The following is an 18,459-nucleotide window of genomic DNA, read 5'->3' on the forward strand; positions in this document are numbered from 1 at the left end:
CACTTTTTGCCCAGAATACAAAGTCTTATGTTTGGGGCAAATCCAATACAACACATTACTGAGTACCACTCTTCATATTTTCAAGCATAGTTGTGGCTGCGTCATGTTATGGGTATGCTTGTATTCAGGACTGGGGAGTTTTCAGGTTAAAAAATAAACATAATGGAGCTAAGCACAGTCAAAATCCTAGAGGAAAACCTGGTTCAGTCTGCTTTCCACCAGACACTAGGAGATGAATTCACCTTTCAGCAGGACAATAACCTAAAACACAAGGCAAAATATACACTGGAGCTGCTTATCAAGAAGACAGTGAGTGGGTGAGTTACAGTTTTGACTTAAATCATTTTGAAAATAATAATGGCCAAATGTTGCACAATCCAGGTGTGGAAAGCTCTTACAGACTTACCCAGAAAAACTCACAGCTGTAATCTCTGCAAAAGGTGCTTCTACAAAGTATTGACTCAGGGATGTGAATACTTATATAATACAATATATTTCTGTATTTCATTTTCAATACATTTGCTAAAATTTCTAAAAACATGTTTTCACTTTGTCATTATGGGGTATTGTGTGTAGACTGGTGAGAGAAAAACATATATTTAATCAAATTTGAATTCAGGCTGCATGTGTAATAAGTCAAGGGGTATGAATACTTGACTTGAAAAAGCTCCATTTGGTTCTATTGTATTATCAGACTCTGAAACAAACACATCAACACAATGGCTGTCCTAATCCAGCTCTTGCTTAAGGGGTGAGAGCTTCCAGGCCTTCCGTCCCTCAAGCACTCCCTACATTATTTTATTATACTTGAATGAGTCAAGCTGAAAATTGCATGCAGCTGCTGACTCCAGCCTATTGCTGTTCTGCCTAGTCTTATAGCATTGCCCACCAGGCTTGAAAAATCATTCAGTTACTGATCATACATGAGTGGCTATAAAGCTGCCCTGTGTGTGTATGTGTGTGTGTGCAAAATTATGGATAGCTGAAAGTGTCTTACAATGACCCATTTTCTGGTGACGCCTGACAGTTTTTGACAAGTATTTTAAATCTTGATGGTTATGCACTATTTTGATTGCCAGAAAACAGTAGAATACAAAATATGCCATTCAGTTACTTCTATACAAAATCTGAAGTAGTTTTACCCAATTTGACTTTTCAACTGTGGTCTTATGTCATCACTCCTCAACATAGAGGGAAGACAGGACAGCAGCAGCGAGACAACAGGAGAGGTACATCATTATTTCCACACAAATCAGTGGTAAAGCCAGGCACGTGAAACAATCCACTCCATAGGTATAATGCTATGCAGGACCACAACACACTGAGTGAGTGAGTGATCTAAATGCAGAGTTTAGCTCCATCTGGATCCATGGCCGAGTATTTTGACATCTTATCAGGAATCGGTTGAGCGGTGATTAAGCTAGGTTACTGATCTGATGAGGCCCGCCTGCTCTCTACAGTGGCAGTAGCGTTTAGTGGGCCATATGTTGAGCTGCTGTTAAATGTGTGTTAAGTTCTGCCATCCCAGTCAGGTGGCTACAGGCTTCACCACACAGTGTTCAGTCCACGCCTGTGGAGCAGACACATGACTATAATGGTAACGTCTCACTGAGCACGCCTCGGCCTGCCCACGGGCGTTGTTTGGGAGAGTGTATGCATACAGTATGTCCGTATGTTTGTGTATGTGTGTGTGAGAGGGAGCCCTATATCCTGAGGATTCGTAGTTGTTGTTCATTTCCTGTTCAGTGACAAAATGAGCACATAAAGGCTAAACGGCACTCTTCCCTGGCCTTTAACCACATCACAGCAGTTTTCCACTAACCACAGATAATTATACAATTAAAACAATTTTCTGTGTCTATCTGTCAAACTGATCTAATTTGCCATTAGAATGACACTAGAGCAATGAGGACTCGCTCTCTCTTTCCCTGAGCGAAACCCGTCTCCTCTCTATCACATGACTAGGGAGAAACATCTGCAACAGAGAAAAACACTAACTGAGCTGTGAGGAATAGGAGGTCTACTTGTTAAGCAGGATGTTAGTGAATAAAGCAGGACCCGGTGGCATTCAGTGTGACCCATAGTTTTCATAGGGCCACAAGGAAATGGAGAGGTTCAGTTGACTGTTGGTTTAAATTAACCTTCAGTTGCTGAGAGAAAAGGACCTGAGTGACATTAGTATTTTCTAAGACAATACTCCTTTATGCATGTCGTACTTGACATAAATGATTCATTATGACAAAGAAAAGCAGAGCTAAACAAATAAGTCATAAATTAAAGGTCAATACTGACTGGCATTGTGGGATAAATCAAAATTCACACATGATTGTGATCATTTCACAAAACAGCAACTGTTGACTATGCATTTGAAAGCAAACCTACAGAGAAAGGAAATAGAGGATAAATGTATTATATCCATTATTTCTCTAAATATGTGTTCCTTATATATTGCCCTTACATATGGGCAACATATTAAAGGAAAAGTGACTGTTGCGATCCAGTGACTGTGCGAGTGTGGAAACTGCAGTCTGTATCAGGGCCAGAAGAGTGACCTCCCTCTGGGCCAGCAGATTGAGCCCTGCCCCCCAGCCTGCAGCCGGAGAGGGTGTGAGGGACAGTGGGTGGGAGGAGGCTCAGAAGACCTTGACCTGGAAATCCTACCTCTCTCCCAGTCTACCCACTGAGGACAAGGAACTCAGATAGGAACTCCTTTTCAAGAAGTTAAAGGAAAATGTGTCTGCCCAGCCTGGTATGCCTGTGTCTAACCGGTCTCAACCACAATGGAAATCCTTTTATGTTTATGGGTGATCTTAATGAGGATACAAACCCATTAGGTTTCAGACCTGCCATAGAGGAACTCTGTGGTATTAGCCATGAACAAGTGCACCATCAGCACAGAGAGAGAACAGTATTTTATGGCAACGGATCACTGACTCAAGCCATTGGCCACAGAGACCACAAATGAGGCGTTAAGTGTAGCGGCACAGCAGCGGAGAAGGGTAGAAAGATGGAGAGATGTGCCCTTCTTCTCCTCCCATCCATGCATGTGTCCGCTCTCCCTATTTCCACTCCTCCCTAAACCGGTCTCTCTCTCCCTCCCTCCCTCTCCCTTTATACTCCATTTCACATTTACATCAAAACATGTGGAAGAGGCCCACAATGCACTGCCACTAAATAACAACTGTCACCTAGAGTATAATTCATTAAACCAATGTTAATGTTGTCTTCCTCTAATGTCATTTATAGAATTGAAATTTAATTCTCCAACAATATTTGGGGAGAATTTTAATTGACGTTTGCTGTAATGAATTGTTGGGCAGAGACCAAGGCACAGGCACAGAGAAGTTTAAAAAACGCATCCTGACATAGAGATTGAGAAAGAGAGGCGGAGTGGCAAGGCGAGGAGAGGGGCCTGCTGGGACGGTTTCATCATCACCGCCACCCCCCCTGCTGATGGGATGGGGGAGAGAGGGGGGGCGATAGACTCTTCTTCACAGTCTGAGATTTAATTGCACACAGATTCCATTACCTCCGCACAAATGTCACGTTCACTTCTGATCAGGGGCAAGGCAGGCGCTGGCAGCCAGCCAGACAACAGTGCAGAAAGTATTCAGCCAATCAGAGCACCCACTGCAGACAGGGGAGAGGGACAGGGAGAGAATGCCAAAGATATTAAAAACAAAGGATTGTCATGAACAATGCTGCCGACGCTGCTACGACCGGTGTACTATGCATCATTTAGGGAGTGAAGTGATATCTTTTGTTTTGATTGCTACTTTTAATTGAATTGGCCAATATGACATAAGGTGATCATTTAGAATGATAAGGTCAAAAAAATGAAAGGCTGCCATCTATATGGTGGTATTCTGTAGATGTTTGTGAAATACATGTTCTGCATTTTCAAATTTAATGTTAGAAATCTAACCCTCTAACACAATTGGTAAAACAACAAAACACCATATGTTTAGCATAATGTCTAATTAAAGTCACTATTCAAGATTTACATTTACATTAAAACTCCATACATACAGTTGAAGTCGGAAGTTTACATACACTTAGGTTGGAGACATCAAAACTCGTTTTTCAACCACTCCACAAATTTCTTGTTAACAAACTATAGTTTTAGCAAGTCGGTTAGGACATCTACTGTGTGCATGACACAAGTAATTTTTCCAACAACTGTTTCCAGACAGATTATTTCACTTATAATTTACAGTATCACAATTCCAATGGATCAGGTTACACACATACACTAACTCGACTGTGCCTTTAAACAGCTTGGAAAATTCCAGAAAATGATGTCATGGCTTTAGAAGCTTCTGATAATCTACTTGACATCATTTGAGTCAATTGGAGGTGTACCTGTGGATGTATTTCAAAGTCTACCTTCAAATTCATTGCCTATTTGCTTGACATCATGGGGAAATCAAAAGAAATCAGCCAAGACCTCAGAAATTTTTTTTAGACTTCCACAAGTCTGGTTCATCCTTGGGAGCAATTTCCAAACGCCTGAAGGTACCAAGTTCATTTGTACAAACAATAGTACGCAAGTATAAACACCATGGGACCACGCAGCCGTCATACTGCTCAGGAAGGAGACGCGTTCTGTCTCCTAGAGATGAACGTACTTTGGTGCAAAAAGGGCAATTCAATCCCAGAACAACAGCATGTAGATGCTGGAGGAAACAGGTACAAAATAATCTATATCCACAGTAAAACAAGTCCTATATCAACATAACCTGAAAGGCCGCTCAGCAAGGAAGAAGTCACTGCTCCAAAATCACCATAAAAAAGACAGACTACGGTTTGCAATTGCACATGGGGACAAAGATCATACTTTTTGGAGAAATGTCCTCTGTTCTGATGAAACAAAACTAGAACTGTTAGGTCATAATGACCATTGTTATTTTTGGAGGAAAACGGGGAGGCTTGCAAGCCGAAGAACACCATCCAAACCGTAAAGCACAGGGGTGGCAGCATCAAGTTGTGGGGGTGCTTTGCTGCAGGAGGGACTGGTGCACTTCACAAAATAGATGGCATCATGAGGTAGGAAAATATGTGGATATATTGAAGCAACATCTCAGGATATCAGTCAGGAAGTTAAAGCTTGGTTGCAAATGTGTCACACCCTGACCGTAGAGAGCCTTTTTATTCTCTATTTGGTTAGGTCAGGGTGTGACTAGGGTGGGCAATCAATGTTTTCTATTTCTTTGTTGGCCGGGTATGGTTCCCAATTAGAGGCAGCTGTCTATCGTTGTCTCTGATTGGAGATTATACTTAGGCAGCCTTTCCCACCTGTAGTTTGTGGGATCTTGTTTTGGTACTGTGCTGGTTAGCAATACTAAACTTTACGTTTCGTTTGTATTTTGTTGTTTTTTCGGTGTTCATAAAGAAAGATGTACGCCCTACCACGCTGCGCCTTGCGCCTCCGATCCTTCCTTCAACGAGCATGACAAAATGGGTCTTCCAAATGGTCAATGACCCCAAGAATACTTCCAAAGTTGTGGCAAAATGGCTTAAGGACAACAAATTCAAGGTATTGGAGTGGCAATCACAAAGCCCTGACCTCAATCCAACAGAAAATTTGTGGGCAGAACTGAAAATGCGTGTGCGAGCAAGGAGGCCTACAAACCTGACTCAGTTACACCAGCTCTGTCAGGAGGAATGGGACAAAATTCACCCAACTTATTTTGGAAAGCTTGTGGAAAGCTACCAAAAACATTTGAGCCAAGTTAAACAATTTAAAGGCAATGCTACCAAATACTAATTGAGTGTATGTAAACTTCTGACCCACTGGGAATGTGATGACAGAAATAAAAGCTGAAATAAATCATTCTCTCTACTATTATTCTGACATTTCACATTCTTAAAATAAAGTGGTCCTAACTGACCTAAAACAGGGACTTTTTACTAGGATTAAATGTCAGGAATTGTGAAAAACTGAGTTTAAATGTATTTGGCTAAGATGTACGTAGTAAGTAGTAATATTTTCCGCAATGCATCAAAGTATTCAATTAAAACTTGCTAATTTGAATAAAATAGGAACATCATATTTTCAACAAAGTTCTTGATAAATTTAGCCGACACATTATTTGTAAGACATTCCGATTAGTTGTTTCATTATTCAAAGTCATAATGCAATTTGGTCAAATAAAATTGTTTTCAATTATTAGCCTGAACAATTAACAGTTCATGAAAATACTTTTGAGTATGTGTTGGTATCTAGTTTAACCTAATTATAATAAGATGCTAATTAGCCTAACAAGTTAATTCTCACTATGCTGCAGTCTTCTAGTTCACAGAGGCAGAGAACATTTGGAATAAAACTGACATCTGAAGTAGATAAGAGTAAGGAAGTGCATATACCGTGTTCACTTGTGTAGGAAAGACTGGCGTTCCATTCTTCCAATGAAAATTCAGCTCAGGGTCTTCAGAGGCGGGACCATCAGGAGTTCACAGATGACACTGTATTTAGGTATGAGAAGGACAGAAGAGAGGGTTGTCACTAGTTACCAAAGTCATAATTTTGTCTAAACCCTGCCTATTTCTACAATGTATCTTCTTAAAATTAGATTTTAAATCTTAACCTTAACCTTTCTACATTAATTATCCTAACCTGCTGCATTAGTTCTCCTAAACCTGCTACGAAAAGTACATTCTGACAAAAGCTGTATCCTTTCAAGACAAAACTCAGTTCACTTAACCCACATCAACAGGAGTGGCATTATCAGAGGGAAAATTAAACGTGATCAGCTACAACCACACATATTTTACATGCGTTATGACGCACTGATTCCAGTTGTCATCTCCTGGCCTAAATACATAGTCATCTCACTGTTTTCATCTTTACAAAGACAGATTAGTATGACTGATATTTAACACTATCTCACAATTGCATAATGCGGTGATGATGCTGCTGATGTAAATGTCAGCGTTAACAAAATAACAATGTGTACAACCACAGAAATCTGACTTCCCCGGAACGCTGTATGTTCTCAGTGACATATTGACCTATAAACCTGCACCATTGTGTGTGAGCTCTGTCTGAAAGTCATCTGGATTTTGCAAGGCAATTTTCTGAACACCATTCTGAAAATTCAGTCAGTTCCAAAATTACAATTATGAACTTGGTCATCGACAGACCTAAAATCAATACCAGATAATATTGGCCTCTTTACATGCTGTACTTGTTGAATTATTCATTCATAAGACAACAACATGTCTGTCTGTCACTGTGTGTGTGTGCAACTAGCTCTCACAGTTTCACGTCAGAATTCAAAGTTCATTCATGTTTCTCAAACTTGAATTTCTTAAATGTTTAAGGTTAAGTTAAGGCATTAACTCCAAAATCTTAAAATTAGGCATTAACTCAGAATGGTTAAGGTTTGGGCTTAAAACAAAAATCTCAAACACAACTTTCTATCTCTGTATTCGACCTTGCAACTTATCCACCATCCCCGTCCACAACAGCCTAGGCAAAACCTAGTGGCCGGTTTCTATGTAATCTTCAGACATCATCAGAAATGAATGAACGTTGAATTCTGACTTGAATCACGGGTGACCTGGATGTGCGTTCGAGCGTGTGTCGGTCTATCTATATCTTTAGACCTATCTGTTTATGGCATGAGTGTATAATGCATATTTTTTCCCCCATCGCCAGAACAGAAGGAGATCCAGAACCATTAATTGAGCTTGTCTATGAGAGACAGTGCCAAAAGACCAAATATATAACTCTGACTCTCTCTCTGTTACAGCACTAGTGTGTAGAGGCCCCAAACCATACACAACAAACCCCAGGCCCGCCTCATAATTCATGAGTGTGGAATTTGGCTAACCCCATTAATGCGGTGTTGTTTCCACAGCCAGATCACATTCCTCTGCCCGCCATCAGCCTCTGAACGGCCTCTGATAAGACCCTTCTGATTACCCGTCTGCATGCCTGTCATTATAGGGCGGCAGGTAGATTAGTGGTTAATAGTGTTGAGCCAGTAACCAAAAGGATGCTAGTTTGAAAACCTGAGCAGACTCAGTGAAAAATCTGTCGATGTGCCCTTGAGCGAGGCACTTAACCCTAAATTGCTCTGAATAAGAGTGTCTGCTGAATTGTAAATGACTCCCAAAAATATGTTTATCCCAATAGACCGGCTTCACCCATCTGAATCTATGGCTGCAGCATGGTGGCTCCACCTTGCTCAAAAAGGAAAGACTTGGGAAAAGAGTACCACCATGCAGAATTTACAATGGTAAGAGTTGATGAGATCATTCGAAAGAGATTGGATTTATGCATGGTCTCGTATAAGGGATCTGAAGAAAGATTAAAAGAACTTCAATTTTGAAATGAGGTACCCTACTTTTATTTCACTTCAAAAATGAGCACTTAAAAAGTGATGGTTTAGTTTAAAGACGTGCTACTGCTTTCCATCCATAAAATGAAACAAACAACCAAGCCCTGTAAGATACAGTACGATATCTTCACAGTCATTTTCACAGCGGCAACATCAAATAGACAGATACAACAGCTAAGTTATTCTTCAATTGTGGACTTCCACACAGCAGCTGCTCAACACACAACCTTCAGCTTTAGAAACATGTGGTTTTAATCTCTCCTTTTGACCCAAATTACAGTCCTTGTCAGTTTCAAAAGGAACTCGTAACCAGACACTTTAAAATATACTGAACAAAAATATAAATGCAACATGCAACAATATCAAAGATTTTACTGAGTTTACAGGTCATATGAGGAAATCAGTGAACTGAAATAAATTCATTAGGCCATAATCTATGGAATTCACATGACTGGAAATACAAATATGCATCTGTTGGTACCTGAGGAACAAGGGGCCTCACAATGGGCCTCAGGATCTCATCATGGTATTTTTATGCATTCAAATTGCTATCGATAAAATGCAATTCAGTTTGTTGTCTATAGCCTTTCCCTGTCCATACCATAACCCCACCACCACCATGGGGCACTCTGTTCACAACGTTGACATTAGCAAACCGCTCACCCACACAACGCCATACACATGGTTTCTGGTTGTGCTGCTGGTTGGATGTACTGCCAAATTTTACTAAAACGACGTTGGGAGGTGGTTTATGGTAGAGAAATTAACATTCAATTCTCTGGCAATAGCTCTGGTGGACATTCCTGCAGTCAGCATGAAAATTGTACACTCACTCTTGAGACATGTGGCATTTAGAGTGGCCTTTTGTTGTCCCCAGCACAAGGTGCACCTGTGTAATGATCATGCTGTTTAATCAGCTTCTTGATATGCCACACCTGTCAGGTGGATGGATTATCTTGGCCAAAGGAGAAATGCTCACTAACAGGGATCAGCTTTTGTGCATATTTTATTTCAGCTCATGAAACATGGGACCAACACTTTATATGTTGCGTTCATATTTTTGTTCAATGTAGTTTGTTACTTATTTGTGTGTCATGTTTCCAACCGAACTGACAACAAACTTTTGCAAAGGTCCTTGTTCTACCCAGGTTCATGAAACATCAGACTGGATGGGGACAAGGACAACCTACTCCACCTACTCTACCTCATCAATATCTAATACACAGAGGACACCACAGTCAATGGGATGTCAAATCACACACAAATAAGAAACCACAGATTAAGTAGCACAGATTACTGTAACAGTACAATTAATACCACAGATTACTATAACAGTACAGTTAATACCACAGATTACTGTAACAGTACAGTTAGTAGCACAGATTACTATAACAGTACAGATTACTATAACAGTACAGTTAGTAGCACAGATTACTATAACAGCACAGTTAGTAGCACAGATTACTGTAACAGTACAATTAATACCACAGATTACTATAACAGCATAATTAATACCACAGATTAATATAACAGTACAGATTACTATAACAGTACAGTTAGTAGCACAGATTACTATAACAGCACAGTAAGTAGCACAGATTACTGTAACAGTACAATTAATACCACAGATTACTATAACAGTACAGTTAGTAGCACAGATTACTATAACAGCACAGTTAATACCACAGATTACTGTAACAGTACAGTTAGTAGCACAGATTACTATAACAGCACAGTTAACACCACAGATTACTATAACAGCACAGTTAGGAGCACAGATTACTATAACAGTACAGATTACTATAACAGCATAGTTAATACCACAGTTAGTACCACAGATTAATCTAACAGCACAGTTAGTACAACAGATTACTATAACAGCACAATTAATACCACAGATTACTATAACAGCATACCATTGGCAAAATACCGAAACATTATAGATGGGACCGAATAGCATGTCTTCAATAGCGTTTGGTTGCCTCAGAATGCTGTCTATGTCCAACACAGTCAACAGAGCCTGCAACTCTGAGAGTCATTAGGTAGCTAGCAGGGCTTCATCTGACTGTAGAGACAGAACATTGTGGCTGGATCGGATCAATGGCTTGAACCATTAAGTCACAGCACTCCCAGTACCTCATCTAATAAGAGCCGGGCTTGGGGAGCACCCCTGGCTGACCCATGCTGCTGGGGACAATTATAAGAGAGTGGTCTATCAGCACCGACACCCACTTGCCCAGGCAGCGCAAAGGCAAGAAGGGAGATCCACATGATTTAAACTCCTCCCTAAGACGTGCTGACAAGGTTAGAGGGTCAACGCCGACATTAACAGGTCAGTGTGTGGCCCACTTGGGAACAATTACTCCCAGACACAACTAAGTGGACACTTGATTGAACACGACGGAGGCAGGGCACACTTCCCACAGATAACAATCCCCAGAGCCATTTAGGATAAAAAGCCGTTGTGATACAGCCTTTATGGGCAAAATTCATCTTCCATTTCCCTTTTAAAAGAATGTGAGCATGTGATAGAAAGCCATTCTCTGGAGGCGATGAGCCTCTGAGCAGTAACATTTTTACCAATGCTAATAGCAGATTATGACACACTGACAAATGCAGAGTTTTGGACTTTTACATTTGGGTCAAGCCAAAAGCCAAAAGGTCTCAAGGCTTCAACCCAAATTAGAGATGTTCAATTTGAAACCAATGCAATCCAAATATCTACGTTTAGATGTTTATTTTATTTAACAGACGCTGTTATCCAGAGCGACTTACAGCTAGTGCGTTCATCTTAAGATAGCTAGGCGGGACAACCATATATCTCAGTCATAGTAAGTACATTTTTCCTCAATTAATTAGCTATCAGTAACGTCAGTGCAAGTAGGGAAAAAAGTCAAGTGCGAGTGTTAGTTCACGAAAGCCAAGGTTGTTGGGCTATTTGAAAGAATTTGGGTTATGTTGTTGAGGCATTAACAGACATGTTCATTAAATGTGTGTAGATCTGCCGTTGTTGCATTGTCTTTTTTTCCCTTTTTTATCTGACCTTTGACCAACTGACAGTTTGACCCTCCTCCCACCACAATGAGTAAAACTTTTCCCCTCCTGGTACAGCTGGTGTCTTATCCACTAACACTCCCCAGATCTAGGGAGATTAATGTCACAACTCAACAACAAATAGTTTATGCATTTCATCATATTGAGTGGGTTTAACATCTTTTTATTTTTTTTACAAACAGATGTGTAGGCCAACATCTTGCAGATAAAGAACTGCTCGTGGTAACATATATCTCTGTGTAAAGCGGTCACTCTAGACTTTTCATGCACAAGCATGGCTTATCGATCTACAAACACATGTTCCCAATTTGCATAAGCTGTGTGTTGGTTGAGGTATTGTTTTTTGTACATTGTTTATTTATTTCTCTCTCTCGCTGAAAATCAGTTCCACATTGTCCTCCCTCTGCAGCGGGCTAAAGCAGCTGTTGGCTGTTAGTGGCTGCAGACGACACAATTCACCACTTCTCCAGGAGGAGAAATCGAGACAGAGTGCACCACAGCTGCAGCTGATGAGAGCCGGTATAAAAGTTTGGCAGACAGAGAGAGGAGATGGAGGATGAGAGAGACAGAAAGTGGGAGAGAGAGAGTGTGGATGAGAGAGAAAGAGCGAGAGAGAATGTGAGAGAGAGAGAGCAGGAGAAAGCCCAGGCATTGTCTTCCACACTCATGTTCCAGAAATAGAATGGCTTTTTTCATAAGATGGTAGAAAAATCACTTTATCTGACTGAGAGCCCAGTGGACTATCCCATTACAGGCCCATCTTCATCACAGGCACTTCCCCTCTCCACGACAGAGGAGCAGGAGGCCGGGTGAGCAAGAAGTGGAGGATCCAGGAAGCCATGCTTTAGCACAGAGGAAACAATCTGAGGCGGAGGATGTCTACCTTCTATCTCTCTCTCCAGCTCCACTCATTAACTGGGCTCCTTTCCAATTCGTTTAGGACCCCTGAGATACAACCTTCCCCCAGAATTTACCGAAATGACACAACATTAGCAGATTTGCATATGCAAAACTGTGGAAGCAACAGGATCTCCTGCTCAATTGACCTATTGGTTGTTGTGGCAGCAGAGTTATTCCCGGGGACGATTTTGTAACCAAGTGGGCGTCATGTGAATACCATCTGGGTACCACTTACTTAAAGCTGGCAGAAGTCCCGTGGCAACCAGCCTGGCAATGAGAAGGAAGGGAATAAATTGCATCATTTACTTAACATCCATTTGCCGTTGTGCCCGTTAAAAACCCATGACTAAATAATTTGGTTATTTCGACTGCCAGTTACCGCTGTTGGCCAAATTACGCTGTACATAGGACAAACAGTGCAACTGTCAAAGGGCTGATGAAGGAGGTATCATTGATACATGAAATCACATTTACAGAAAGTGTATTAAAAAACCTCAATCCATGTTATGTACAACACACCACCCATAAACAGACAATAAACACATTGTAATTATAATGCCAACACTTTAATTATGTGGGTCAAAATCACTAATTGTGATGTGAATGGATGGGGGCGGGCACATAAGAAGATCAAGCCTCAAGCCCAGAGAGAACCATATTCCCTATTCTCCTAGCGTGTTAAAAAGCAGACAATTCAATTGGCATGGTTCCAAAGAAGAGTTCCAAACAACCTAAATCAGGAGGGACAAATTTCATGCAAATCATTTATATGAGCTAAACTAAACTGTAAGAAAGCCTAACACATTTAAGTTTTCACATAATGAAGGATTCAGAGTGAAAATAATAACTGGACCCATTATTACCTAGCTAACAGGTCAAGGACACAAACATTTCCCCCTTTTTTAGAAAGTCAATATAAAGTCTTTCACAATTGACTACTGAGACGGTATTCAATAAATAAGTTGGTACATCTAACATGTCCAAGCAAGAATGAATGTTTTGAAATATTTTGATATGCAACCTATTCCAGTAATTGACAATTAGGCTATTTTTGTTATATTTTACTGTCAAAATAGGACTCCAGATTTTTGTTGTTGTTGAATAGAGATACATTTGCGTTCATCTTTATGTGCACTAATTTTATATATAGGCCTAATTCAATTAGTGCTAATTCACCACTTGAGGAAGTTGAAACTCAAAACACATTAGCTAGATCGCTAACTCTAAAACCTACTGCTAGCCATGTATTAATCTAACAGTAAATTGAATGTCCTAACATAACTTAGCAATTAGGCCTAGTGCACTCGCGATGGCCGATACACATTTTGCACGCTCCATATTTCAAAGCCATTTCAGATATCGTGAGTGCAAAACAGTGTACTCTGAGATTAATAATAATATCCACAGAAAGCTGAGACCCTCCTCTTTTTAATATGGACAACTAGTTGCTTCCAAGTTTTTCCCCACAATTGCATTTTTAAATGTTATAAGATCACGAGGGGAGTCAAAGGGGGGGGGGGTGGGGGGGTGAGAGGCTCGCTCATTACAGAAGCCTGCCAATGTGAAACACACACTTTTATTACAGCAATCATGACAATGCACTTTACAGTTGAACAAATTAATGGTTTTATCTGCCCAAAAAATAGGACTTTTTGATTGAGGTGACCAGGTAGAATGTGTAGCTTGCACAAGTGCGACCAAATAAATGTTTTACACACACAGCCAAGTCAAAGGGTCGCAAAATGCAACTAAATGGTTGCAGTCTGAAGCCCTGCAGGTGATCTAGACTAATAATGTCAACTCCAGAGGACCAATGGAAGCTTTAACAAGATCCATCTCCAAAAGTTTTACAATGAAATATAGAGAACATACTTGCATCCAAATCTTTGCTCACTAATTAGCCTGTGGAATATTACACTTGATTACTTAACAGATACCTTGCCTCACAGGCCACTAATATAATTGTAAACACATCCATAACAGGAGAAGAATAAAAATACTTTGTGCAATCCATTTTCTGTAAAATATCTACTGTACTGGAAGTCTATCAAAATGTGAAGTGCATATAACAATGGAGCATACGTACACCCAGTGATGCATCATGTCTTCAGTGGGTGAATCATCCAGCAACAACTACAGTCATGTCAGCCTGGTGACGACCTGTCTCTTTTGTTGAAGTGATGTTGAATGGTCGGTTAGCACTCTTGAGGTTTACCGCAATAACATCACAACACGTGACTTCAGTTCCAACAGAATGATCTCACATGGTGGAAAAGGAGAGTCAGCTCCAATGCGATTGGTATGATGGGAGGGTGTGGACCTATTTGGCAGACAGATATAAGCCCTGCCAATCAGAGGTGGATACTAATTAACTGATAATGCCCTCAAAGCCGGTGTTTGGAGGATATAATGGCACATGTGTTAGGCCCGTGATAATATATACCGCAAACACCAGCTTTGAGGGCATTATCACTTTTAAACAATGGGTTACCAACATATTCAAATAATGATTGACATATTTTTATGAATTTATTCTGTATCTATGGACACAACCCACTCAATCGTTAAAATGTTCTATTGTCATACTGGTTGGCAACGTTCTTATCCCTTGCTTGCTAGCTAGCCAACTATGGCTAACTTACAGTCACGTCAAACAGTGCAGCCAGAACAACAACAAAGTAGCTGAATTTGCATTTTTTAAGCAATTTTCTAGTGACATTTATTTGGATACATCCATAACAACGAGCTAATGAGGTGCAATTTCACCTGGTATAGAAAATGTGCTCTCTCGTCAGGAGCCAGCCAACAACACAGCAAACACAATTACTTCAAACTGAATCTGGAAAGACTGCAAACTAGCTGCACTTTGTTATTAATTTGACCAATTTTCTATTGATATTTCTTTGTATAGTATATCCACAAAAATTATGCTGAATCATGAGTTCGACTGGCTGAGAAAAGCTGCATGCCTGTCTGTCTCATCCCGACTCCCGACACGTTCATTACTGTGCGACAGCTGGATCGAATTTATACAAATCTCCGCTGTTGAAAACTAAATGTTAGTCTAAAAGCAATGTGAGATAATGACTGGATGCTTTTTATAGTGGAGATCAAGTTTATAAATTGCTTGGCTGGGCTGATGAGACAGTGGATTGCGCAGTCAGATGGAACAGAGTAAATAGGTATTTTAACGTCATACATTTAGCTGGTGGTAACTTGTGGAATAGACACCTGCTGGAATGCAGTTTCAACCAATCGGCATTTAGGATTAGACCCAACCGTTGTATAAACAAACATAAACAACAGCAATGTATTGGCTACAGAAAGAGTGTAAACTCATTCAGTAGCTAAACAGGTTCCAACAATCAATCTCACCAAGGGATCATATATGTAGTCAGCCCTTGGCTCAACTCCACTTTGAAGAATGACTGCAAACAAAAAGGTCAAATTCCCTGATCCCCCATTTTTAATGAACCTGTCCATGTGAGGTTCATCCGCAACCTTATTGTGTTCCACTAGGTCTTTTATGTGAGATCGGCCGCGATAGAGGGAAAAGAGGAGAGGACAGGCGAGATAGAGTGAAATATTGTGAGGGATACTAATCTACCATCCATCTCATATTCTAATGTATCCATTGTGCTCTAAAAAGAGGCTACTCGTCTATTCATTTTATGAAGCATTTACAAAAAAGATGACACTGCAAGAGGTTCACATTGTGATGTTAGGGCTAGCCCTGAATACTGCCCCTTCTGGAGGAATTCGGCACCCATATAAACCATGATAAATTTTTGTCAAAAGTTGCTAATATATGCATATAAAAATTATTATCGAATAGGAAACACTCTAAAGCTTATAAAACCGTTTAAATTTTGTCTCTGTGTAAAGCAGAAGTCTCAGGGCATGCATTCTCCCAAAGTCTCTCTTGTAATGAAAAAAGTTGCCACCACTTCAACGTCATCGTATACACACTTCCCAAGCAGTTATAACCATGGAAACAGTTTCTATGTCTTCAGCGTGAAGCCTGCTTTCGATGAGGCATGTAACTGTGAGAATCGCGCTCAGCGTGCCCAAACGTCCCGGTGACGCAAAAAAAAAGTTTCACCAATGGGAGCTGGGAAATTTCTCTCTCTTTCCCTCAGGATGGACTGAACAACGTGTGTTTCTCTGTTCGCCCTCACGATTGCTGTAGACCTTTATAACATGTTAAGGCTTAATTATAAACATAGTTTGACAAGTTTACTCGAAATATAATGTATACTTTCGACGTTTTGGTGCGCATCCACTTGAAATTTGCATACATTTCGACCGAAAAGTGTCTAGTTTGAGAACGGAAAGACACAGACTTGAAAACTGAACGCTAACTTGGTGAGTATTAACCCTTCCAGGTCTTCTGAAGGAAGAACAGCCATGGTAAGGGAATATTTATGTCTTCATTTTGGGTTTCTGTCGACTCCAAGATAGAGGAGTCAGTATGCTAAATGGGAGCGCCGACTCCTATTATAGCCTAGTGAACGCCAAATGTAACGTTAAAAATAATTGTAACATAGCGATTGCATTTAGAAGAAGTTTATCTTGCCATACATATGTAAAACATGCATATTTAGTCAAAGTATATGATGTGTATTCCTTGTTAGCTGACGTTATCTGCCGGAGCTATTTTATTTCTCCTGACATTGCAGTAGCATTTTTGAACGATGCATAATTGTAAACAGAGATTTATGGATATATATTGCATATTATTGAAAAAAATGAATGTACTGTGTAACATGTTATATTACTGTCATCTGATGAAGATTTCAAAAGGTTAGTGAAATGATTTTTCTTTTAATCCTGCGTTTGTTGATTGCATATTTTTTCCTACTTGGCTATGCTAATGAGGTATGTATGCAGTGGTGGTTGGACATAAATATGTGCTATGTTTTCGCCGTAAAACATTTTAGAAATCTGACTTGCTGGGTAGATAAATAACTTCTTTATCTTTCATTTGAGCCATTTTTCAAGCGATTCTGTGGAGGTTAAATATTTTTAGGATTATTTCTTGCGTTCCCTGCGCCACATTACAGCTCAGGGGGGATGGGGGGTGATCCCAAAGGGGATCATGTATCCCCATCACGTTAAAACTCTTTGAATTAGACCTTCAATCATCACTTACAATTGTGTATAAAGTACACAGAAATGCACTTCCGATGCCTAATCCGATTGGACTCTATAATATTAAGTGAAAAGATTGATTTACTCATTTCTAACAATGGTGCTCGCCGTTAAATTGAGAAATTGGTTAGTCAACATGTTGAAAGCATGTATATCATGCTCTCATTCACAAATCACAACGTGAAAATGGTTTTAGAATAATGTCCAATAACTCACAAGCTTATTTCTCCATCCACAACAAATATATTTTCAACTTTACTGTAGGCCTGTTAGTAAACACAAAGGCAAAACTAGAAATTCTCCCAGTGAGTTTGATGCTCTGCTACTGGATAATAACTGTACTGACCCCATTTAGTTGACTGGTCGATTGTTTGGTTAATAGGCTGTTGGTCGACCGAGATGTCTTTAGTCGAGCAGTAGCAAAAAATGAGAATACTTTAATGGTGTACAAGACACCTGTTTGATTTGCGCCTGTCTGGGTGGACTTATCCATTGCACAGTTCATAACTAAGACGTGCTACTGAAATTGCATATGGTTCACAGGAGGTTGGTGGAATCAATTGAAGGGTATCAAATACAACAAACAAATGGTTTCCAGGTGTTTGATACCATTCCATTTGCTCCGTTACGGCTATTATTATGAGCCGCTCCTCCCCTCAGCAGCCTCCACTGATATGGTTACATTATGTAAGAACAATGGTGCAACACTAATAAAAAAGTATGTTATTTTATAACAAATACGCTTTCTCCTGTTTTGGATAGTGGTCGCAGTCTGCAGTTCTGAAACATCAGTGCGCTGTTGAATTAGCGTCTTTTCCTAGACCATGAAACTCAACCAGCATACTGTGCCTTACAAAAGTATTCATCCCCCATGGCGGTTTTCCAATTTTGTTGCATTACAACCTGTAATTTGAATGGATTTTTATTTGGATTTCATGTAATGGACAAAATAGTCCAAATTGATGAAGTGAAATGAAAAAAATATATACTTTTTTCAAAAATAAAAAAT

General features: G+C 40.0%; 1 long non-coding RNA gene across 3 annotated transcripts in view; it reads right to left on the bottom strand.

The window, feature by feature from the left end:
• The window catches only part of LOC135560248 (uncharacterized), a 77,389-nt gene that overhangs the window by 36,424 nt on the left and 22,506 nt on the right, over positions 1-18,459 (bottom strand). For all 3 annotated transcript variants that reach the window (XR_010458849.1, XR_010458848.1, XR_010458847.1), the window contains exons 2-3: positions 6,367-6,465; positions 3,530-3,630 (exon numbers count right to left, since the gene is read on the bottom strand). This is a non-coding gene — a long non-coding RNA (uncharacterized LOC135560248). The remainder of the gene's footprint in view (positions 1-3,529; positions 3,631-6,366; positions 6,466-18,459) is intronic.

The sequence above is a fragment of the Oncorhynchus nerka genome, linkage group LG15 (assembly GCF_034236695.1).
Source record: "Oncorhynchus nerka isolate Pitt River linkage group LG15, Oner_Uvic_2.0, whole genome shotgun sequence".
In the NCBI taxonomy this organism is placed as follows: domain Eukaryota; kingdom Metazoa; phylum Chordata; class Actinopteri; order Salmoniformes; family Salmonidae; genus Oncorhynchus; species Oncorhynchus nerka.